This window comes from Protopterus annectens, chromosome 15.part0 (assembly GCF_019279795.1).
Source record: "Protopterus annectens isolate FY-2018-M chromosome 15.part0, PAN1.0, whole genome shotgun sequence".
Classification (NCBI taxonomy): domain Eukaryota; kingdom Metazoa; phylum Chordata; order Ceratodontiformes; family Protopteridae; genus Protopterus; species Protopterus annectens.
The window spans coordinates 550369757-550394704 of NC_056749.1; positions in this window are offsets into that span (position 1 = coordinate 550369757).

Here is a 24948-nt window from a genome sequence, read left to right on the forward strand (position 1 = left end):
TCTCCACTGCAGCACTATCTGTCAACTCTTGGGCCCATTTCCCTTGGGGATCCAACCTGCTCTTTGCCACCTGACCTCTCTTCTTCCTTCTGGACATACTGGGCTCTTCTTCCACAGGAAACTCATTGGTTGGTAACTACTGAAAAAGGTCTTCTGCCTGCAAGACAATAGCCACCCATCTTTGTCTCAAACTCTGTACAACAGCCATCTGTAAAAAGCAAAAGAACCACAAGAACTTGTTGCAGCAAGACAGAGAAAAAAAAGTCTAGTGTGCCAATGTCCTTGAACACGGGGCATAACCTGCAAGCATTAAATCTGTTATGCTTGACTGTTGTGCTACTGATTTGCCTTGGATTATTTGTTTCGCTGTACAGCTTCCCACTACAGATTAAGCAGAAGCTGCTCGTTCTGCCTGCAAATGCTCTTCATATTTTGTTCTGCTGGCTATAAACTGTGGTCACTATCAAATCACAGAAAGGTTATTGAGGATTAGTGTCAAGTAATAATGACAGCCCATTTGAGTTTCAAACTTCCTATCTTTCTGAAAAATACATACTAATGCCAGACCTGTTATTCCAATAGTCCATGTTCGTAACAGCAATATTAGAGAATGACCCTTATCTTGGACCACTGTCCCCCACTGTCTAAGGCTTTGTCCAGTTTACTTGTGCTAACTGATTGAGAGGTATGACTCCCATGCCACACACATACCCCACCTGCAGACACACACACATGCAGAAAACTTGTAGCTTTCCTATACTATTTGAGCTCTGACACATACAGTGCTCATCAAAGCATCAGTATCTCCTTTCATTAGCAAAGCACAGCAGTTGGCATAAGTATATCATGCCTCATTCAGAGTCAGCATTTTCTTTCTTTTAGTTTTTTTTTTATTTTTTTATAACACTCAAGTGTGAACTATTCACTTGCACATCCCATCTATCCCTCCACCCCCCCCATAACGGTCCATGCCACACCTCACATGCATGGTGTGCTACCATTACTCAAAGGTGCCTTGTGGCCAGCAAAATGTGCACACCATCACTCATGGGTCAACTGGCAGCTGTAATGCTGTGAGCCTCCAAACCACCATCACCAATGCATGTCTGCAAAGACTATCCAACCAAAATCCCTTCATCATGTTGCCACCCTGCCTACCCAGTCTCGGAATTGACAACCACACCAAATTACACCACTAATGTTTGTATCTATGTACCCAGTAACAAATATTTAGCCAAGCGTAAATTTTAACCACAAGCAACAAAGGAGGTATTCCAACTAATCCCAAACATTGGGATCATAACCACTGCATGCAAATACAAAATGTCCGAAAGGAAACACAGTAGAACTGCTGAAATGGCCTGCTACCAACCCCAGCTGCCCACAGAACAATTCCTGTGGCCAAAATCAAACTCTAAGACTAACCCTTTCAACAAAACTCCCCCATATACCCACCACAAGAGTACAAAGGACTAAAAGCACCCAAGGTTGTTACAGTAACACTTTCATTCAAAGGAGACAAAAGAAGCACCTAGAGGTCATCTCGGACATAAAACTGCAATGCAGCAAGTTCATGCCTAACTCTGACCACTCCATGCAGCTAGATTCACATAAAATCCCTTTAACCCCTCCTTGCACTTATCTCACTTCCTCCCCAGCATTCATCCATCCTAACTTAACCCTTCCTTATATGCCACTCTACCTAAACTCTTTCACACCCTCCCCCTTTCCCTTTCCCTTTCTAATTTTAAACCCCCGTCTCCCACCTTACTTCTACCCCACTAACCACTTAAAAAATGTCTCGGGACTAGTTGTTTTGTTCCCAAACCACATTTTTCTATTTCTCTGTGTCAGTGCAAAATCTGGCTTGGCATGTATAAGTTAGAGGTTGAGGGGTATGAAGGGCAATGCCATTCATGGAAAGTTCTTTTCAAATTATAGTTGTATGTTTTTCTTATTTTAAAGCACCTGGAGCTCCAACATAATGATTTCATGCCATGTTTGAGGTGTAATCTGTTTTGTGCTTAGGGATCATAGTGGAAACCACTAATACATTTCTTTCCAAGCTATCTAAATGTTGAAAAATATGTTAATTAAACAGTAGCATCTTGTCATTCTGACTCTTTTCTGATATGTACTAATTGCTTCTGATAGATGTCACATTAACTGAAGTATAACAATGCATTTTTCTTGATTACTACCTTTTAGAATAAACAGTTCCTTTTTCATAGTGCTTATCCTTTCTTGCACTGGCTATATTAATTTCCTCTCTTGCATGCCACCTTACACCTTTGTTTTCACCACTGCCTGTGATATGTAACCAACACATACTAGGCCAGGTACTGAACTAATATTAAAATGCACCCAGGATATTGGGAAGTACCTTGCAATTCTAGGTGCCTCTGTTCACTGCACAAACCTGCCTGAATTACTGCACTTATGAATTAGAATTTTTAATGCAGCCTTTTTGTGTGTGGAGAGACTTATTTTAAATGTTCATAGAGCATGGTTTATATATCCTTTCTAGCCAATCAAATCGGTTTTCTGGACCTGTTATATTCTTTAACAGCAGTGATTAGGAAAACAAATCAAATTTGTCAAGGAGTTGTGGGCTGGTATACTTGTTAAGGTATTTACCTTATAGACCCAAGGTACATGGTTGATTCTCACAATTGGAAAGGAAATTGGCTAGGCTTAAAATGTTTCACATGGGTAATACCCTAGTACTTAACTATGAGCCTATGAACCTAACTCCTGTCACACTGCATGAAAGTTCTGCAAAGGGTGATTGATGAATGAATATGCAAAGTAGTAGAAAACAAGATTGGAGATGTGCAGTTTAGATTTAGAACAGGATGTGATACAACTCCTCCAGTGTTTGCAGTAAGTCAGATAGCTGACAGGATGCTAGAGACGAGGAAAGAGTCCAAATGGGCATTTCTAGACTTGGCAAAAGCATGCAACTAGGACCCAAGAAAGCTGATTTAGGTGATTCTGCAATGGTTCAAAGTCCCATAAACATTAGTAGAAGTAGTTCAAGTTATGTATAAGGACCCAGTGACACATGTATGAACAATGTTCAGACTGGCAGAGGGGTTCCCAGTAGGTGTGGGTGTGCATTAGGGTTCAACTCTCAGCCCGCTGTTGCTCATGCTGGTGATGGAGTGCTTTAGCAAACATCAGTAGGAGACAGATCAAGAGTTACTGTATACAGATGATGGGGTAGTACAAGAAGAATCTATACAAGAACTTCAGCAACTGATAGAGGAATGTAGTGCAAAACAAACAGAAGGTGCACAGGATGAACCTGACTACAGCCAAGACAATTGTAATGGCAGCAAATGGGGTCAATCAGAAGAAGATGCAACATAAGGAGAAAATAGTGGGAGATATTAACAGTTTCAAGTGAAGAAGGAAAGTCTGAATGAGTATGTCAAATCTGAAATCAGATAAGCTGCATCCAAATGGCACAGATTGTCAGGGGTTGTGTGTGACAGAAAATGCCAAACAAGTTGAAAAGAACAGTGGTATAGCCAGTACTGCTGTATGTATAGAAACTAGTGTCACAATCATGGTCAAAAGCTAACTGACAAAAAAATACGTTATAGTATACTTTGTGAAGTCAGCTGGCCCTAGGAACCACCACACTGATAAATCTCCCTAGAAGTTGCCCCAGTCAGAATCCGAGAACTTATGAGGACAGTGGCCCACCTTTCAACCAACGTGTGTCCACTGTGGTGATGAAATCCTTCTATATCACACAACTCATTAATGTCCAGATGTCATTGTCCCCCTTTACTCAGACCTCTAAAGATTACCAATGTTATGGCCACAAGATATTTTTTTTACTATTATCAGTGCTTTACAATATAATTTTAACTCATTAGATTACTGCTCGGTTTTCTTGAAGCTATAACACTACTCATATTAATATACTCAAGTCAGTACAATGGAAGTTTAGAAAGCTAATTGCATCATTACTTCTCCTACAATATCGCAATAGTCTAAAAAAGACTGGGTTATATATTACCACTCAAAGGTTTTGGAGAGATAAACCATGCCTAGCACAAAGAGTTTATAATTTAGAAATGTGAGTCATTGATAGGTATTCTCTAGTGGACTGTTGACAGCTAAGGCAACCTTCTTCAATTATATGATTAACTTTAAATTGGACAATGATGTGGGAGTCCTATATATCAAAGAATACCAAAGGTGTGGAATATATTACCCCATATGATAAAATTACAAAATGCATCAAGGAGTTTATGTATTTACAAGGTAATAGCATAGACAATAGAAAGTAATGTTATAACATTCATCTTCCTAAATGACCTTTGAGTCTGAACACTTGATGTATGAATTGGAAAACTTATAAAAGTGGAACTAAAAATAATTTCATCCTAATATTTGTGGTAGACATTTCCTCTGTTGAGGATGGTCATCACTGTGAAGCTTCAACATTATTCCATTCTCATTTAACACTTTTGAATCCATATGTGGGTTCCTTTACTGTATACTCTTTGTTTTATGTTTTTCTCTGTTGGATTTTTAAATGTTTCCAAATAACCTCACTTTATTTTGGCCTTTTACCACTTTTCTGTTCCTACCCAACATTCTTATCACTAAGTTTTGGTCAGTAAAGTCTTCTGTCAAATTATCCTCAAATTGTTGTAGTTTATATTCCTAACTAACTAGTATGTATATAGTAAAACGTAATACTTTTCAGTTATTTATCACAAAATGGGACTAAATGGGATATAGATCTATTTGTATTTATGAGTTCTGATTGGTCAGTGATTACACTGGTCAACAGGCAAAAGTGCAGTGTTTTTAGGTCAAATGTCTGGTGCATCTTATGGATGTTTAGTTGAGTGCAGTTTTCTCTGAAATAGGTAAGTGGGATATGTAGTATGTGTACATGTGCATTTGCAAATGTTTGTGAATTAAGGTTATGGTAAGGCTTAGTAAGGGGCTAGATTAAAAGCATGTGTGTGTATGCATGGTGAATGTCTAAGGTATCTTGTGTACTGATAGTGTTATGGGAAGTTTTTTGTTAGATTTAAGATGCAGGTTGAGATAGGGGTGGGGTTAGGGTTAGGTTTAGCCTGTATTACTAAAGAGGAGCAGGGGTGAAGTTTAATTTGCGCCAGGTTTATAAATCAGCTCTTCCAAATAAACATATCCCCATGATTAGAGCTGTTTGTTTAGAATCATATTTGTGGGCTTCAAGCTGTAGAATGCTGTTTTGAATTCTGACCACAGAATTCTACTGTAGAATTCTGTGCTTAGAATTCCATACGAAGAGCTTCATGTGTAGAATTCTATGTTTTATATCCTCAGTTTGATTTGTATGCCTCTGCTTAGAATGCTACGTTTAGAATAGTGGCTATGCATCTCTACATTTAGAATAACATGTATACACATTTATGCTTATGTTTTTTTTGTTTAGAATAGTATCTATGAAATACTGGCTAAACAATTCGCTATGCAAGAGTCTGTGTTTAGCATTCTAGCAGTAGCATTTTGCCTTTGGTAGTCTCTGTGCAGAGTTCATTTTCTAGAATACTATGTTTTGAATTTTATCTCTAGAATGTTATGCTTATATCTCTGAGTTTAGACATGTAGCTTAATAATCTGGTGTTTTTGTATTTGTAGAATACTGCATTTAATGTATTTCTGTAACTCTGAAGGACTATCTGTTTATATTTGTATACACTGAAATATGGATAGAGTATTATATTTCTAGATTTCCTTTTTTGGAATTAATTATCTAGTTTTGTGTTCTGTACCTATGTAAATCTCTCTGCAGAATTCGACCTGGAGTTCTGTATCTATATTTCAAATCCTGTCAGAAGAATTCTAGCAGTAGAATGTTTATTTGTAGAATTCTGTGTTTAGAGTTATATACAGAAAATACTTTTCTAATTCTGTGGGTCAAAATCTACCTGCAAAATTGAACTTTATGAAGTCTTTAGGGCAGATTCAGTAAACCCTACATGGTTCGCTAAGACTGTGTAAGCATCGCGGCATGATGCACACATGGTAGCGAACTGGTTTGTGTTCACTAAGCAGCACTACATGGTGTGTAGAGCTGTGCAAGTATGGCAAACACTATGGCATGCTAATTACAGCATGAGCAGCTGAAGAATATGCTAATCAACCAATCCAAGATGGAGGACATATTCAACAAGCTATAATGCAACCATGTAGACTCAGTGCTGGTTTTCCCTGCAAATTCCAAAACCTATTGGAATACAGCCATGGAAAGGAGTCTACACAGAAAGAATGTTAGGGGTTGCTGTTGCTTTAATTTGTGTATGTGCAACAGGCTGAAGTTTATGGTGCTGCTCCTGCTGCTACTAATAGACCACGGCCAAGAAGGAGAAGAGTTTTCAGGCCCTATTTAACTTATCACAATCTGCATGAGGTAGAATTTGTGGAGCGGTACAGGGTGGATAGTGACACACTACAAGAACTCTGCAACCTCTGTTGTCCTCAACTCAGACCCAAAGCAAACCGAGGGGAACCAATACCAGTGGAGATAAAGGTATATGTAGCATGCCTTTCAACCTGAAATCATAAAAAAATCCGGACAAAGGCACATGAAAAATAGGTACAACTGGCCAAAAATCTGTATACTGATTAACATAAAATTTGCATATATAATTGTTTAACTTCACCCACTCCAATGGAATTATGGGATACCATCTTTTAAATGCAAATTTAAGAACAGACAAACTATTAAACACAAAATAAATACAACAGTGTTTTAACACAAGCAGTCCACTAAAACCAAATGAAACAGTTCTCCTCAATGATCCTATCTGTAGTGTGCCCAACTGCCCATGAATGAACAAGCACTCCACTGTCTTGAAAGGAAATATTTCCCCAGTAATCCCTTCTGTAGTTTGCAGATGTATGCACAGTCACTACACAGACTCCAAAGGAAACATTTAACACAAGTCCTTCTGTAGTCTGCCAGCTTATGAACAACCACTCAGCTGACTCCAAAGGAAACATTTCCTTCAAAGATCCCTTCTGTAGACTTCCCAAGTATACACAAGGATTACACTGAATATGACACAAAAAGAAATATTTCCCCTATGGTGCCTTCTGTATTCTGCCCATATATGCACAAGCACTCCACTGACTGTAAATGAAACATTTCCCTTAATAAACCCTTCTGTAGTGTGACCATGAATGCACAAGCACTCCACTGTGACTGACTCCAAGTCTCTCCATGTATAAAGCCATTCCACTGATACCATATTACCAAATAAAACATTTACCCCAATGATCCCTTCTGCAGTCTGCCCATGTATTCACAAGGATAACAATTAAGAGTTGGCACAACAAAAATAAGTATTTCTCCCAACAACAATCCATTTTGTATTCTGCCAGGAAGCCTGATCAATCTATCCAGACTAGATTTACATTCAAGACAAATTCTCTCAACAATGAGAAGAAACATTCTGTACGGTAAGATAAAAAGGGAATCTAAAAATCCTAAGGCTGTTCACATGACTACAATTTTCTGAGGTCCCATTGACAGCTACTGGGTATACTGTGTTCATGGAAATTATTTAGGGGATATGTCAACCAAGATTATTTGGAAATCTACCAATTACTGAACGCAAATGTAAGTCACCATACAGAATCTGAAATGTTCTCTGACCTTGTTAATTAGCTCATATAAAGCTGTGGGACCTTGGTCTGTTGTTTAAGATGTGTATGTGTCAGAAGAATATTTCCACATGCCATACTTGCCAACAGCACTGCAGATGTAAACCAAAAGAAGGGTCCACATGGTCCATCCCTTGGAAAGCAACATAAACTAAAAAGCCTTATCAACAATACTAAAACAAGCATCTGTTACAAAGTATTTTCCAAAAAGTATTTTTTTCAAGTTTTTCTTTCGTAATTCCAAAATACAGTATTTAAACTGTGTTATGAATTTAAATATAAATGATAACATTCTGTAACATCACGTGCTGCCCCTCATGTCTCCAAAATTAAAAATAGAACAAAACACAAAAAAAACATTTAAAAAGGCCCTAAGAATCATAACGCAGCACTTATAGAACTACCTAAGTTAATTGGTATAACTGTTTTCTGAAAAATGCAAAAAATTGTGATGTTTGATTCACTATATAAAAATAAAAATAGTACAAAATATAAGGGACGCTTCCTTCATTTACTAGATCCTGATTTTCTAAAATTAGTGTGATTTGTGCAAATATCTTCAGTGTAACCTTTAGTCAGCTGAATATTTTAAATAAATGGGTGATGAATTAAAAGGAAAGTACAGAATCCATTTATTGACTTTCTGCTAGCAAAATTTGCAAATCTGAGGTATTAAATTAAATAAACACACAACTCAACACACAAACACAACTTGCAACACAGAATTATTATCCATACCACAAATGTGTCAAATGTCAATATTACAGTAAGTAAACAATGCAATAGTTTTGTATGACAAAGATACAATACATAAGGAACATTAACTCAATTAATAAAAACTAAATGGCAGCATCTATTTTATGTCTACTGCACAAATACACAAATCATGACAAGACCTGTCTAAAACAAAAGGCTACTTAGCATTCATACCAAATTACCATGTTCTATGTTAGCCCTAAACAAAAACAAAACTTAATCTGCAAGTTGCTTCCTGTCCTTAACATTATATGTTTAAAGGTTATGTATCATAATTAATGAACATGTATTTTCACACAGTCTAGTAAATATAGCTCTAAAAGCCCTGATAACACTCTATTATTATAGTCTTTAGAACAGATGACACTTGTTATTAAAATCTTTAACATGAAGATTGTGAACAATGCTCTGATCATCAAAAAGCCACTTAGGAAATTCCAAGTCCTATATCAAAACTTAAAAGTCGTCTTCATCTATTCATCTTCCAAAAAAAACTTTTCAGGAATGCCGCACAATGATAACAAGCAACAAAAGAAACATGCACATGCAAAAAAATGAAGAAAAGTGTGAATGAATTCTCCTTTCACTGTTCATCCATTTTGATCGCATTGTCCAAAGTATCCATCCTAGCGACCTTGTCAGTTACCCACAAGCTGAAATTATAGTCCCATTCCCAGATGGAGCCAAATGAATCAAATTTCATCTGCCTGCCCCACCCCAAGCCAGCCTGTGTGAGACTGTTGGAGAAAGCAGGATATGTACAGACTTTTGGAGGAAAGATGAGGAAAGTGTAACTTAAGTTTTACAAGGAAGGAGACAGATGATGATACACATCTGTTGAAGTAACAAAAAATACTCATTAATTTGACAGACATTTTAATAGGTTTACTTGCATGCAAGTGAACTATGAAGTTATACCCTGTCTTGGGTGGTGCGAAATCTGAGGAATAAATAAAGGAATCAGTACATAGAATAGTTACCCTAAATCAGTCATTCAGAGAATGCGGGTTTATCATTAAGAGGTGTCTCCTTCAGAACCACACCAAAAGAAATTGAGCAAAACTGCGAGTGAAACCTAAAAAACAAGCAAAAAATATATATTAAATTATTCTCTAGGACAAGTAGAATCCCTTTTTTAAAAAAAAAAAAAAAAAAACTTAAAATGAAAAAAAAAAAACTTTGGTTTCATTAGGCCTAACAATAAATAAATGCAGTATGCCAGTCTTCATTATTGGACCTGTTTAGCTTGAGCTAATAACAGGCCCAATAATGAAGACTGGCATATCGCATTTATTTGTTGTTAAGTCTAATGTAACCCAAGTTTTTTCATGTTAGTTATTTTAAAATAAAAGGGATTCTACTTCTCCTGGAGAATAATTGAATATATATTTTAGCTTGATTTTGAGGTTTGCAAATCTGAGGAATAAGGAAAACTGCGGTCTATATTAGAACATCGAAGTTTCAAAACTTTGAATGTTTTAATATCGAACCCTATTCAGCAAAAGCCAAAAACATTGAACATACAGAACAGCAATTTTTTTCCTAGGGAAAAAATTTGCTGTTCCAAAACACATACACACAACACAAGCACACCAAACAAATAGCAATCCACACACATACACCTAAAATCTTACACCTAACCCTACACTAAACAATACACGCACCACTAACTATCCACTTACCTTAACCCAAACCCTAACCCTAAGGTCCATCACTATCGCACACTCACCTCACCTGCGTCCTAACCCTAACTCACCTAACCCCGCCCTAACCCTCACGTCCACACAGTCGCACACATACCTATCCTGCGCCCTAACTCACCTAACCCACATTCAATCGCACACTTACCTGAACCGTAACTTTCCACCACAGCGGTGAAAATACTGAAGCAACAGAAATGGACAACCAACCTAGGAAAAAATTCGGTTTTCTGTTACTTCGATATTTTCAGCTTTCACTGAATAGGGTTCGATATTAGAACATTTGAAGTTTTGAAACTTCGATGTTCTAATATAGACCTGGAAAATTGGGACTGGGAGAGTTGTGGCTAACTGATTTTGCACATGCAAATCACGATTGTTAACTTGGTTAATTCAGTTTTTAAAGGAAAGGACATGCATTCATTGGATTCTTCTTTATTTAAAATTGTGTCCCTGCTCTAAAAGCACAACAACATACACAAACGTGATATACTTGCAAACATACATACAGTTAAAAAAAGGGTAAACAAAGGCACTCCAAGTTTGCAACAGGCTGGTACAGTCTGCCTCATGAAGCTGACGTCATCATGCATGCCCCTGCATGCGATGACATAAGCCACAGGTTCAATTTGAAAAAAAAATGGGAATTCAAGGGGCCACTTGGAAATTCGTGGCATTCCCATTATTTTGCCTTCAAAACTGGTAAATACCAAAGAATTCGGTATGGTTGAGAGGTCTGCATAGCACTTAGAGTTTTAGTTACAGGAACCTTTCAGAGACCAACAGGGGACATGCTGGGGGTATCACAGGCATTGGCATCCAGGATCCTCCATCAGTTCCTGAATGCTATGCTCCAACATGCCACTAACCACATATATTTTCCCCATACGCCTAACGACAGGGCCACAAATATGCAGGAGATCTACCCTGTAGCACACTACCCTGAAGGACTGGGTGCCATAATTGTACACATATAGAAATCAAGGCACCACCTGGGGAACAGGTAAGGGTCTATATAAATAGAAAGGGCTTCTACTCCATTAACTGCCAAGTTGTGTGTAATGCTAAGGGAATCATCTTGAATGTGTGTGCTGGCAACCCAGGCAGTTATCATAGTTCACACATCTGTCACATCTCCCAATTATATCAGATGTTCACTAGGCATGATATCCCACAGGGTCACTTACTGGGGGATGCAGGTTATGAACTGGAACAATGGCTGATGATGCCCATCAGAAATACACACACACCTGTGGAAGAATGCCATAGTGACTCACATGCTCAAACAAGAACAATTATTGAGCATGTGTTTATGCCACTGAAGCCACAGCTCTGTTGACTAGATACATCTGGGGGAGCCCTGCAGAACAATCCACATACATGTACCAAAATATTCACCATCTATGCCATGATCCATCCAGCATAATCCTGAGAAAACTCTTCAGCAAGATGGACAAGGGTAAGGAGCACAGATCCCCTTGTAAATGGCAAGGTCACCAAAGCTACATGTAGATGATGAGTCAAAGGGGTAACGAGCAACTGCTGTGGGTGTAGGCAGATGTAGGCATACTCAATATGCCCTCACATTGCTTGAGAGGCAATGCGTAGCATACTCACTCACCACCGAAGGGGCTAAATCCTTCATCCTATGCACATACATGTAGTAACATTGATGCCAGGCAGTGCTCACAACCTTTACATGCCCATGTAATGGCTGTGTACTCCTAGCATCAAACAGACTCAGCCCTGAACTAAAACTGTAGCAACTTCTGGATTTACAATGTAAGTGTTCAGCTGGAATATTAAAAAAGTGTAATAATACAAATGAATGGCATAACCTTGCATGCTGTTACTTGGTAATGTGAGTAAGTAAAAGGTGGGTGATTTGTACAGCAATGACTTCAACATGTGGCAGCAGAGACGCATGTGAATAAATGTATCTTCTATCAAGTAATAGGCCTCATACTTCAAACATTCATACATTCATACCTCTAAAAAGTACTGATGGTCACTGAATGTCCTCAGTTTGGCCTCATACTTTTGTACTGGAAAATCATTAAAGAGACCAATTAGAAATTAATGAGACACATTTCAGTTTCAGGCTTCATAACCCTCAGAAGATTCTTAAAAATACTGATGCAAAAAGTGTTTTGATTCCATCAACTGTCTAATTTTGTAAAACCAAAACATGTAAAAATGCAACTTGAAAAACAACATCACAAACGCAGATAAACTAAGCATTAAGTCAGCTATGCACCATAGGAATCAGACAAAAAAGCTTATGTACCCATGAATCCAAAAGATAGAAAACAAGGATATGGCACGGTTATCATCACTTACACAGGGTGTTTTGTGTGTGTGTGGGGGGAGGGGGGGGGCAGGAAACCTAGTCTGACAGAAAAGGTAAGTCAGTGTGTGTGTCTTTGAGTAAGAAAGAGAAACAGACAGACATTTGGATAAAGTAATAAATGGCCACTGAGACAGAATGAGCTTTAAGCCTCATGGATGAACAATGCAACTGTTGTGTGTGTGTCTGTATGGGCCCTCCCGGTGAAATTGGTGTGTGAGTGTCTGCAAGAACATAGCCAAGTTGTTTGCCAGCTCTACACCTTGGTATGTCAGACAAGTGTGAGCTGTGCATGGTAGAGGTAGCAGTTCATCATCTTTGTACATAACCATGAGAACTGTCTCTGCCAGGAGATGCACTGACATGTCCATGCCCATGGTCAGATGCACTGCAGCTACCTGAATGTGACTAATGTCTGGTGAATGAGATGTCCTCAGAAGGTCACCCGGTATCATGACCCCATGGCCTGCCATGTCTGGGTGTGGACACCTCAACCACTGACAGGGCAGTGGAAGTAGTGCCACTGTGGGAGCATGACTGCGCACAGCCACATCAGCTAACATCAGATAATGTGGCTGACCTATGCCCACATGGATGCTGTCCCCCTCCCAGCAGATGTTCCATCATGGACACTGCCCATTCCAACATGTCATTCATCCTATCCATTGAATCAGCAACACGGTGGAGGCACTCCCATTTCAGCCTGTGCCACATCTGCGACCCTAAACATTTCTCTGTAGGATCTATTGGAATGTGCCTGCACCTCCATGACTGCCATAAACATACATTGAGTGGCACAGGAGGACACACTGAATCAAGTGGAGGATGGACAGCAGGCATCCTGTGAGCACTCCTAACAACCCTCCTGCATGGCACCTCCCCCACACTTTGGCTACAGCCAGAGTCAACAGGCAGTGAAGCCACAGTAACCACACTACCCTGATCGAATGTCTCACCCTTCACCTGTCCAGTATCTGAGGGCTCACTGGAATGGGTTGACATAGGCCGACTGTCTGTGTCCAATGGGAGTACAGGGGATGGCTGAATGTCAACCTCAGTGTCAGATTCAACCACTTCACCCCTTGACTTTGCCTGTGTTTGGCCACCATCATCATCAGAGACTGCTGATACTCTGACATTGGGTCTTAAGAGTCGTACACTTCCACTGTCAAGCTCACCTGTGATAATAAACAACAAACACAGGAAAGAAATTAACACCTACACTACTATAGTCAAATATATGCTAACAAACTTAACAGTCATGCACTATTACAGACAGTAAAGCAATACACACAACAGTCATGACACCCACATCACACATGGATAAAATAAATATTACTTTGAACTGTTTATCAGTACTAACATAAAAATGTTTGGCTTACCATGTGCAGATGATTCTAGGGTACCTTTGTTAAGCAAAAGGTAAGGACACCATCATCACAATTAATAGTAGCACATGGGGTTAAAACTTTTTCCCCTTTATATGTCCGTTAACGATATCTTTAACAGGAACTTGGATGACACATCCACCGCAAGCCCATGTGTAATCAACCAGAGTGTGTTGCTAACTGTATCAATCTATAAATATCCCCCTCCCAAAAAATAAAAAATATTTTAAACAGAACTTAAGAATTGCTGTCAGTTTTTTACTGTACAAGAAGTATTTAACAACTGAGATAGGTAAGCCTACCTGGAAGCTCCTCCTTGGACATACTTGTCTTCCCTGAAACAGCAGCCCCAGCATCAATCACATGCTGCTGTACACTTTCCACTGAGCTCTCTGGATCCCTGACTGTGGACAGGAACTCTTCATTTGGTGTCAGAGGTGACTCTGTATCAGCCTCCCGATAGCCATTCATTCATGGGCCACTGCAGATGCTCTCCTCCAGGCTGTTGATATCATGTCAGTGGCCCTATAATGCACCTGATCATATGTCTTACTCTAGCCACATACTGCATTTACATAAGTCACTATTTTCTGCAAATTTGCATTCTGCCAGACATATCCCAATGTCCTCTCTCAAGCAGAAAAGCACCATGTTGCCTAAATGCTTCAACAATCACTTCATTCTCAGGGTCACCAAAGTGTGGCTTGTGGGGATTTGAAAGCCTGGGTGCCATCGTCCTAGCTGACATAAAACATAAAAAAACGATAATGCACATAAGTATCACATGATAAAAGACCTGCTTAGATATAACACATAAAAGATAGTATTTCACTATCACCATCTGGAAGAACAAAAAACAGTCAAAATATTCAAATATAAAAACGGATTTATGTGGTTGTAACATATTACAGTCACACACGAAGCAAGGTTGGATCCAAAACAAGAAGAGTAGCAATAGCAAAGCAAACCGCTGTAGAAACAATTTTGTTTGTGCCAACACAGAAATGTAACTTGGCTCCCCCACCCCCAAAACAAAAGGCAAATGACACATTTTGCTAACAGACCATTAGTGTACTACTAAAAGCAAAATCAAATAAACTGTCCCAACAACATGTGTACAAATTTACTATTGAACATTCAAATTTATGCAATTGCCAGTCATGTTTATATTTGTCCAGCATTCCCCTATAGGTATCTATGGGGCATCCTGTAATGCTAACACCCCTGTGTCATTGAAAATTTAGGACATTTACATTTCACTGAAATAAAAATAGAAGAGTGTAATGAGAAAAGCAGTTGTAACATTAGCATTTGTGATGACAGTTAATAATGCTGTGCATCTGAGAATGTAAAATACCAAACATGCGTATGCCATCAGTAAACTTCTAGAAAGTGGATACAGATAAAAATAGCAAATGCTAATTCATATATATATATATATATATATATATATATATATATATATATATATATATATATAGGATCCATATTGTTGCTTGAAATTACATTTACCTGAAAGGTAAACAGCCAAGCAAGCTTTCGCGAAAGTCCATTTCTACCGAAAATGCACTTTTGAGAAAGCGAAGTTAAAAAAAAAAGTTTTAAAAATGACAACTGAGCAATGGGGGCTGTTGCTTAGATCACGGTAGAGTGGGGATAAGGGAATATCCCCTTTTCCCCACTGTAATGCGATCTTGAAGTGAAAATATAAAAGTAGGTGGGTGTGGGGGGGTGAATGGGGGCTTGCCCCCTGCATAAATGTGGACTTCTAGCATTTATCAGCAAAACCTTGAGATTTTTCTTAGATGGAGCTCTTACATTGGGAATTTTGTGCTTGAGACACTGCCTAAAAAAGGCACTATGGGCGTAGCAAGGGCCTTGGCCAGTATCCAAAATCCCTGGAGTGACAGATGACCATCTCTGGCAAAGCACTGAGGTCTGTCCATTATGTCATCCTAGGCTGACAGATACCATATCCCCTTGGAATGACACCAGAAACTAAGCCAATTGTTGAAGTCAATCATTTTCTGTTTGTATTGAGGCATCATCCTAGGTGAATGTAAAATGCTGCTTAAGGCTGGGGACATACCAGCCTGAGAAGCTCAGTCATGTGTCTCTTCATATAGCCAGAGAGGTACATCTCAATTCATTCACACTGACATGGACTATGACAGAGTCATAACAGTACTTGTTGACAGACAAATGCATGTGTGATATGGCAGATCCTCGCACCTGAGAGGGACATCTGTGTGTCTCACGATGGAATCACCTATGACTAATATGTTTGGTTTTGTGTTTTACCTTAAGGGCTTGACAGGTGAAACACTAGTATGTGAGTTATTATGTGTATTGTGTTCTGCCAAGGAAGTATTATATGTAACATGCTTCCATTTGTGTTTGGCAGGTCTCTGGTGTTTAGGTATATTTCCAGAGAGAACCTCTGCATATGTAGGTATGTGCGATGTGAGTTTGGGTAGAGTAGAAGGTGAGGTGTGCATGCTGATGGCATGGTCATTGTCATACATGTACGGACTGGTGTGTGGGAGAGCAAGAATTCAAGGTTCTTAATATAGTTGTATCCCTCAATAGTTTAGTTTGTGTTGTCAAGGAGCAGAGGATTGTCAGTGAACATGGGGTAGTTACTACACTGTCTCAGGATGCCTATGTCAACCAACTTGGTTAGAGACACTGAAAAATTGTACATCCATAGTGTTAGGCAAATTTATATGGTCAGAAAGAGAGGTAGCAGTTAGGAATGGGCTAGTGGGTGGGAGGTGTTTTGGAACCCCTGAGGTTAGGCTTAGTGTTCTACCTGACAGTAGAGCTGAGAAACAAAAAAACCTCTGGAGGACCACAAGCAGAGTGCCAAGGGAACATTTAACAAGCAAAGCATTTGCTACTATAACCACCAGTGGTAACTACTTCTACATGACAGTGCACAATAGTGTGTTACACGCAAGAAGAGCAGAAGCATGGCATATGTAAAACAAGAAATAACCCTTTTAACTCACACTAGCAAATAAGGATGCACTCTCTTAGCCCTAGTCCAATCACCCTCGATTAGATGGGGCCCAGACAGCACACTCCTCCCACAAGGGTGCAGAAAGGCATTCTCCAACAAAGATGGCTTGAATTTGATGCTCAGAGGTTACAAAACAGACCCAGAAACAGCAAGCCTGGAATTCGGCTATGCTATAGCTGAACTAGTACAGTAGGCAGTAAAATGTGTCCAAAAACAGTTATGACAATTCAAACAGACAGTAGAATGAAAATACTAATTAAGAGTGCAATATAAGAGCAGAAACAAGCACTCACAGTTAGTTGGAAGCAACAGATGCCTCAGATCTTTTAACATCTCAGTGAAGGGCTGGTTTTGGTGCTTAAGTGATACAAGGCAGTCTAGATTCCATAAGACTGAATCTAAGTGCTTAAAATCAGTCAAGACAACAACAACAAAAAAAAAAAAACAGTATAAAGCAGCAATTTGATAGAACAATGTTCTCAATGTCATCAAGCTACTAACAAGCAGTAATAAAAAAGAGGGTATAAATGCAATTGAAAACTTTTAACAACAATGGTGAAAGCAAAATAAAGTATTTAAGTAGGAAAATGTACAGTATAAATAAAGTAAAAGCAGCTGAATAGAGTATATTTTTGTCAAGTAGAAAGGGAGGAAACATAAGATAATTCAAGATTAATAGCTAAGGGATGGGCCTTCCCAGATAGTCTGACTGTACTCAGTAGAAAGAGCTGATGCACTGGGACTGAGAGGAGTGTCCAATAGCAAATTTATAATAAGAGGCAGGCAAAGCAAAAGCCACATTGTTATAAAAACACAACAGTTGGAACCACCCAGAGTAAGTGTTCAGAAGTAAGCAGAAACCAGTTTAACACAAACTTTACAACACTAAGTACAGAATTATTAAATATCACTGAAACACACAGCAAGTGTTCAGATGTAAGCAGAAATCAGTTTAACACGCAAACTTTACAACACTAAGCACAAAATTATTCAATATCACTAAAACAGTTATAGCAAACACAAAACCATACTTATATCAGCTTTGTATGTCAGATGGTGTTAGAAGTATTCCAAGCCAGGCAACAATGAAAGAGCTGTTAACTATTGAGCACAATCTTGCAAATATATGAATCTTTTATAGTAGCAGGATGACAGACTAACCCTCGGGCAAATCAGAAAAGGACACACATAGCAATTTTCCACCAAAATCAAATGGAGCCAGCCAGAGTATGTGTTCATAAGTAAACAGAAATCAGTTTAACAAACAAACTTTACAATACTAAGCAGAGAATTGTTAATTATCACTGAAACAGTTATAGCAAGTGCAAAAAATATATCAGCTTTGCATGTCAGATGGTGTTAGAAGAATTTCCAAGCCAGGCAACAATGAAAGAGCTCTTAACTGTTGTTGTGTCTTTCGGCTTAGGGGTAACCACAGCAGAACTCCGGTCCACTAATGTTTGGTAGTGGATTTTTACATGCTGAGTTACCAGCATTGACGCACAACCTTCAACAAAGGCACACCCATTCATGCATGCCTCCACACAGAAGACGCTCTAGCTGAGAATCGAATGCGACAATGTCTTGCTGTGAGGCGGCAACGCTACCGCAGCACCACTACCATGGGTGAAAGAGCTCTTAACTATTGAGCACAATCTTGCAAATATATGAATTATTTATAGTAACAGGATGAAAAACTAACCCTCAGGCAAATCAGATAAGGACACAAATAGCTATTTTCCACCTAAATCAAATGGAGGCAGCCAGAGTAAGTGTTCAGAAGTAAGCATTAATCAGTTTAATATACAAACTTTACAAAAATAAGCACATAATTATTAATATCACTGAAACAGTTATAGCAAGTGCAAAAAATATGCTTATATCAGCCTTGTATGTCAGACCATGTTAGAAGTATTCCAAGCCAGGCAACAGTGAAAAAAGCTCTTAACTATTGAGCACAATCTTTCAAATATATGAATCTTTTATAGTAGCATGGTGGAAGACTAACCCTCAGAAAAATCGGATAAGGAGACAAGTAGCTATTTTCTACCTAAATCAAATGGAGCCAGCCAGAATAAGCATTCACAAGTGAAACAGAAACTAGTTTCACACACAGACTTAGCAAAACCTAAGAAAATAATTATTAAATGTCACTGAAACAGTTATAGCAAGTGCAAAAACTATATGTATATCAGTTTTGTTTGTCAGATGGTATCAGAAGTGTTCGAATACCGGCAATAATGAAAGAGCTCTTAAAGAATGCCTTACAGACTGCATGTTTCAGGTTACTGGTCAGATAAGAGAAGAATGAGCAACAAAGACAGAGAGATAAGACAGAGCTGCATTTCTCCAAGCAATAGTCATAAATGGTTGTGTGATCACTCAGTGCATTACATCTGAATTAATACATGTAGAAACAGCCCAGAAGTGTACAACTGTCATATATTTTGTTAATAGTTTAGGTGATATTGCAGTTGCTTGTATGCACAATGATTTCAGTTCCCTGTTACAAAGCTGTTTCTGCGGTAAAGAGGGATAAGACACCCTTACTGTGTTTTGAAGGTTCATTGGAGTGAGAGTTCAAATCCAGACCTGTGTAAAAATATTTCATGTGTACCAACATATTTTTTGTAGTGTTGTTTATTTATTAGATTTCTTTTCTTCCCTTCTCCTAATTTTCCCCTTTTTTATTGCCAGTATTTGGGTAGTGCGTGGCTTACCATAAACAGAAAAAATGGAGAAACACAATAAATGTCATGTTTAGCATTGCTTATCTAATTTGTCCAACAATTAATAATTAATTCTAAATGTCAAAAAGGCTACATTATTGCAGATTTTGCTTTCCATCACCCAACACCACTAAGCGACATTGTGCAGTGCAGTGGTTAGCAACTTCCCCAACACCTGCAGCCATTGAACACCTGCAGAGAGGAAACAGTCAACAATTTCAAAAATGGATACACTGTATCACCTTTGTGTTGGGCACCATTCAAACACAGTAAGTGGAGCTGTATTTCAGTTAATAAGTTGAAGTTAATAATGAATAGAGAAATTTCCAACTATTATTTAACTATTCCTGTGGCAACAGGGTAACTGTAGGGCTGTACTGCAGATAGTCCTGTGTTTTAATACAGGAAGTGCATCATACGTTTACTGTTATGACAGTTCAGTTTATAGTAGTGAACAGGAAAACATCAAAATGTTATTTTAGTATTCCTGTGGCAACAGATGTAACTGTAGGGCTGCCATACATATGGTCCTGGGTTCTAATAAAGGAAATTCCATTCATTTTTACTGTTGTTCTATTTCACATTATATTAAGTATCACTTATAACAATGTATACATAATTATAAATAGTGAAGCTGATATGAATTATATTTATGAGGGATAAGACAGCGACACCCTTACAGTGTTTTGAAGGTTCAAATGTATGATTGATGGTATACTATCTACTATGTTTCTGTAAGTATAATTCTGCTATCTGGACTTGGATGGCCTTCATGCTTAAACAAGACACATACACGAATTAATGTATATGCAAGGACCTTGTCAGGTCATACACACACATGATTAACACCTCTATCTGTTATCTGTATTTATAAATAAGTCATGACTATGTCTGAGAAGCACTTATATAGCAAAGATGGAAAATCACCTCTGTGGAAGAAAATGTTTGTCTCTTACACAAAGGTTGGACTCCAACACATAAAAATAAATTTTAGTAGTTTATGAAGTCAAAAAACATGCATCAGGTCATTAAATTTATGACCACAGTGCATATCTGCAAAGTTAAATCACCTAACAATTACAGCAGCACACACCTCTCAAACTAATGTCAAGTGTCAGGTTAATCTTTCAATTTCCAAAACTGCTTTCCTCTCTGGCAGTGTTGCTCTCAGCTTAACATCGTGCAAATGCAGTTGGCATCATTCCTTGCATGTGTCCACTGCCAGTAAACGTGATAACAGGAACTGGCAAGAAATCATTATTTGCTGTTGTACTGCTTTGGGATTAGATATGTCTGGTGTCAGAGGTTCTCAATTTAGGGTTCAGAGGTGGGGTGTTCAGGAGTTCAGAAAATGTATTGGACTCCTGGTAAAGTGCCACAGTCAAAAGCTTTTGCAGGTAGACTATTTTGGCTCCCAGTATAAGTCTGAGGATTTGAATAGTCTGGCCAAGGCTGTATCCAGTGCAACTATCATCCCATGCACTAGAGAACAGTGTAGGCACCAGTTCAATGACCTAAGAAGGCACAAGAGGGATACACTCAACCAGTGGTTGGATGAGTTCTGAACTAGCAACATCCCGCAGTTGAGTATGTATGCTAATAAAAAGGATTTATAATACATAGAAAGCTAAATGTAAGAAAGACTGGTATGCATAATGCTCTTCTGTTCTTTTCAGTTCTTTTCTTTGCACAGCTAATTCTGAAATAGATGTGAATAGGCAGGCCCATGCTGGGTATCTAGAGAGACTAAGGAAAGCAAGTGGTATGTATGCAGCACAAAATTATTTATTTTATTTTATTTTACATTTGTTTACCGGGCTAGTCCAACTGGATACATTTCCATTTTCAGCAGAGGCCCGGGGAGAAAAGCTCCACATAGAAACAAACACAGATAAATTATCTACAAAAGCAAAGAAAGGAGGTAGAAAATACCAGGCAAAAACATGATTCCAAACTCCATTAAACTAATCCTGCATATATACCAGGTAGGACATCACCCAATTTCTATTTCAGAATACAAGATAGAAGAGTTCTGTCATAGTAAAACATCTGTGAAGATATAAATACATTCGCAATTAATTACACATCCAAAGTTTTATAATAATTTGTAACAGTTACTACTTGCAAAGGTGCTTTTGAAACAAGCTTCCCAAGGAGAAGCAGTAGAGAGTAATGAAAGAAGGTAGTATAAAAGAATAATTAGTGGAATCACAAGATTAGTCAGGATTGATGCATGGGCATAACCAGTGTGTTTTAAGATGTTTTTTAAGATTTTGTTTAAAGAGGAAGGGGGAGGGAATAGAAGTTAGAGCAGTAGGTAAAAGATTTCAATATTTATCTATGGTATTGGAGAATAGGGAGTCACCAGCAATGTTGTTAGACTTAGCTATCCTCACAAGAAGTTTGCTCGAAGAGCATAAGGAATTTAGGTTAGTATAAGGGAGATAAGGTTAGAAAGTATAGGGGTGTTATTAGGTTGGTGAAATATCCTATGGACAAAGGTGAGTTGGGAAAGTGTCAGCATGTTTTTTAGTTCAAGCCAGTTTAGTTGCTGTCGGTTCTGACAGTGGTGAGTTCTAAATGGGGTCCCAGTAGCAAATCTGGCAATGCTATTGTATGTGTTTGCTAGTTTAGTGAGATTATTTTTCTTTAGGTTAGTGTATATGGGTGAAGCGTAAAGAAGAGTAGAAATAAGATGAGAGTGAGCAAGTGTAGTTTTGGCTGTTGGAGTTAAAAATGTTTTAATTCTATAGAAGGAGCCCAGTTTTCTATTTACGGTTTTAATAGTGTTATTAATGTGATTATCAAAAGTGAGGTTATTGTTGATTATAATACCTAACAGCTTGGTGGTAGAGTCAGGGGATATATGTGTGCCATTATTGGATATGATAGAGAATTCTATGGGGGAGGACTTACTAATAGGCCTAAAGAGCAGAAGTTTGGTTTTTTTTGGCATTCAAAAGGAGGCAACATTTCAAGAACCATGCCTCAACTGTGCTAAATACATTCTGTGTTAGTGTTTGTAGTTCAGATGTGGTTTTAGCAGAACATACAAGTGTAGAATCATCTGCATATTGTATACATGTAGCTTGAGGTATTGCTGCATGTAAGCCATTTATGAATAAAGAGAAGAGAAGAGGTAGGAAGTGAACCAGTGAACAGCCTTGGGTATAGAGAAAGAGATTCTAGGGTTTATATGAGCAGGAGGTGATTTACCATATCAAAGGCTTTTGACAGGTCTATAAAGAGTGCTGATGAGAGGATGTTATTGTTGCGGTTTCTATTGATGCAATCGGTAAAGGATAGGAGAGCTGTGGTGGTACTATGAAATGGCCTAAAGCCATGCTGGCAGTTAGCTAGTAAGTTATATTGAGTTAAGTGGTCCATTAGCTGATGGTGAATACATTTCTCCATAATTTTTGCTAAGGGTGATAAGAGTGCTATAGGCCTGTAGTTAGAATACTCATTGGAGTTACCTCCTTTATGTAAAGGGATAATGTGGGAGATTTTCCAGATAACAGGATGGTTCCTTCAATGATGGTTCTACTTATAAGGATGTTTATGGGATAGGCAACTGCTTCAACTGCTTTTTGAAGGTATTTAGATGGTAACTGATCAGCAGAGGAGGTACAGGGTTTAAGTTTTTGGATACGTTTTAGGATATAGGTGGTAGAGAAGGGTTGTAGTTGGAATATAGGGAGATTAGGAGATGTGGAGCTAGGGAGGCTAGACTTGTCTATGGAAAGGTGACTGGCTAGTGAATTAATGGTGTCAGTAAAAAAGGTATTAAAGGCATTAGCAGTTTGATGTGAGGTATTCTTTTCAGCCCCTAAGGGTAGACTGGCCTTGGTGTAGGAGTCTATTTAAGGTTGACCAGAACCTTTGGGGGTTGTTATGGTGAGTTTTCTGTAATTTACAATAGTAGTTCTGTTTGTCTGTGAAGATGGATTTTTAGTACTATTTCTTAACTGTCTAAAGGCTTGTTGATCAGAGGTAGTTTTGGTAGCTCTTCACGTAGCCCAAGATTTGTTCCTAAGTAATATTTTTTGTCTTGTCTCTTTGGACAGCCAGGGGGCTGGCTTGGATTTAATTCTAATAGATCGTTTCGGAGCATGTTCATCAAGGATTGCTAAGAATTTGGCATTGAAATATTTAACAGCTTCTTCAAGGGGGAGAATTTTTAGAAAGTTCCAGTTACAAGCCTTTAATTCATTTTGGAATGATAATGGGTTAAAGTGTTTATTGCATCGTGAGATCCTATAGGTTGGGGTGTTATTAATGTCACTCTTTTGTCTTATGATGTAAGTTAAGGTATGATCGCTTACATCATCAGGCAAAGTTCCTACTAAATAAGTTTGTTGCTGTTTCTTAATAAGAATCCAATCTAAAATACGTATTATAAGTATTATTGTACCTTTAATATTTAAAGAAAATGTTCTTTTCTATACAGTAGTAGCAAAGTAAGCATGCATATCGTAACTATAAAAGCAAGTATGCATACATCAGTCTGTAGCACAAACCACCTTTAGGAGTCAAGTGTAAGACTGTAGTCAGAGGTTGTGGGTTCATATATCATTAGTAACAAGTATAAAATACTCCAGTAAAAAGAAGTAATGAGGTGAGGTCAAAGCAAGAAATAACAAATATATGAAAAAAAATTCTGACCTAACACAGCAGTCCCAAATAAAAGCAAAGTTTAATGAAAAAAAAATGAATAAAACTGCATAAAATACTTATAAAATGTAGGTAAGCACCTTCATGGCCATCTGTTGCTTCATCAGACTAGGTAAAGAAACAGCACAGTGAGAAGCCTTAAACAGCAGAAAGCCACATAGCACAGCCGATCAATGACACAAAGCAGTCTAGCAGTCATTTCCCTAAGTGGTCTAATGTCTGCAATAACCTGTGAGATCTCTTCGGGGGAATATCCTCTAGAAAGAAATTTTCTGGTTAACTCATTAAAAACATCCTGGAGATGACTGTCATCACATAGTCTTCCTTCTCAAAAACTGCTCTTTCAAAATGTTCCTGGGTATATGTCTTGGGTGCATGCTGAATCTATGTAAACGTTTTTTACAGGGTTTTCTAAAAACAGCAATGTTTAATTTATTAAACATGTTCATTGAAACCACAATATCCAAATAATTAACAGAGATATTCAAACATTCAGCAGAGAATTTGAGAAAAGTAGTGGTCTTCTGTAAGTATTCCACAAATTCATCATATACATGTGGGGAACCCTTCCAAATAAAAAAAAAAATATTGTCTACAAAGTGACGGTAAAAACTGACACACTCAATAAATGGGTTGTCATTTAAAATCT